The sequence below is a fragment of the Myotis davidii genome, unplaced genomic scaffold, assembly GCF_000327345.1.
Source record: "Myotis davidii unplaced genomic scaffold, ASM32734v1 scaffold46, whole genome shotgun sequence".
Classification (NCBI taxonomy): Eukaryota; Metazoa; Chordata; class Mammalia; order Chiroptera; family Vespertilionidae; genus Myotis; species Myotis davidii.
The window spans coordinates 1,624,332-1,626,439 of record NW_006383006.1 but is presented as its reverse complement, the minus strand read 5'-3'; positions in this window follow the sequence as shown (position 1 = coordinate 1,626,439).

The window sequence follows — 2,108 nt, the reverse complement described above, 5'->3', positions numbered from 1 at the left end:
AGTGTCGGCCTGCAGACTGACTGGTCCCAGGTTTGATTCCCAAAAAGGGCACATGCCAGGGTTGTGGGCTCGATACCCAGTTAGGGGCGTGCAGGAGGCAGCCGAGAGGAAGGGAGAGAGAGAGTTAGAAACATCGATGAGAGAGAAACATTGATCAGCTGCCTCCTGCACATCTCCTACTGGGGATGTGCCCGCAACCCAGGTACATGCCCTTGACCAGAATTGAACCTGGGACCTTTCAGTCCGCAGGCCGATGCTCTATCCACTGAGCCAAACCGGTTTCGGCTCTTTTTATTTCTTATGGGGAAAGTTTTAATCCATAGTTTCAGTTTCTTTAATGGCTGTAGATCTATTCCAGTTTCCAGTTTCTTTTTGGGGTTGTGCTATTAAATTATATAGTTTCTAGGAATGTGTCCATTTCTTATAAGTTCAAATTTATTGGCATAAAGTTGTTCATAGTATGAGGGTATTTTTTAAACCCATGCTTAAATCTGTACTTTGTCCCTCTTTTTATTCCTAACAATGTTTATTATCCCCTCTTTTTTCTTCTTTCCAGTTTGTCTATTTTATTGGTCTTTAAAAACACACACACATAAGTCAGAGATTTTGCAGGAAGTAGACATTTCACTCACATTGTGTAATTTGAGTAGAATTTAATAAAGAGGCATTTATAAAGGTGTAGAAAGACTATAGCACCATTATAAGGAATAGTACAGTACCCTGGGACTTGTAATAGTTGGCGGTTACCACTTTAGGTCAAGGGCCAGAGGATGGAGCCATTACCAAAACCTGGGGACAGAGAAGGCTGCCTGGTAGGCAGATAATTTCAACCTCTATTTCACTTGGGCGCCAGGGTGGCAGCCCTCTCCTGAATCAGATCCACTCTCTCTGAGATCTGTATCTGCTTTCTTCTTGCCTCTTGAGGCCTAGGCGTGGCAAAGGCTCCCCACTCTTGCTAGCCCCAGCGGTGCTTCACTTTCCTTTATGAATTCCCCTGAACCCTGCTCACAGGTTGGTAAATGTGCCTGTCACCAAATTCCCCTCAGCTACCCGACTCAGATGTGCTATTTGTTTCCTATCAGGGCCCTGATGGACACCATCTCCATCTCTGTTGCCAATAAATTTGAACTTACAGGAAATGGACACATTCCTAGAAATTATATAATTTAATGATACAACCCCAAGAAGAAACTGGAATAGATCTACAGCCATTAAAGAAAGTGAAACTATTTTCTTTGTCTTTGTTCAGCTTCCTCTCCCTCCCTCAAACATCAGCGCTCTAAAACATAATTGTTGTCCTCAAGTGCCCTGCATGACTCCCATCTCTTTATTTTCAGCCGTCACTCACGTTATGGAGAAAATCGAGGCCACGTGGGCTGATCTACTTTAATTTATAGTTGGAGGAAATTTATATGTGTGCAGCCCAGGCCTCCTCACCTCATTCTAGTCCAGCCTCTTTTTCTGGATCCTGTGCCCTCTGGCCACTTCAGTCATGCTTCTCTACTCTGTCTTCAGTCTCTCTATTTTTCCTTCTTTCTTTTTCTTACACCATAGCATGGGAATGTCAGGATGTGTTCATTTTTTACGAACAAAATCCCTTTTTTGTTCCTGTCTCTTATTTTCACTGCCCCTTATCTTTTTCCATTTCAACTCACATAATTTCTTCAGCTACTGCTCTCTGGCTTTTGAATAAATAGGATTACTTAAACAGATAAAAGTAAGGACTTTACTTTCACATTTACACTTGATATTAGCCAAAAGGCCGAAAAGTGACTTTACTTTCACATTTGAATCACATTTGTTTCACATGTAAGACTGCCTGAAAACAAGTTGGAAGAAACTATTAATGATCTTGACTATAACTGTTTATTTCATTTTCAGCCTACTTAAAAGATATATTTTTATTTATTTCAGAGAGTAAGGGAGAGAGATAAATATCAATGATGAGAGAGAATCATTGATTGGCTGTCTCCTGCAAGCCCCACACTGGGGATCAAACCCACAACCTGGGTACGTGACCTGATCAGGAATTGAACTGTGACCTCGTGGTTCATAGATTGACGCTCAACCACTGAGCTACACTGGCCAGGCCAGGCATTTATTTTTTT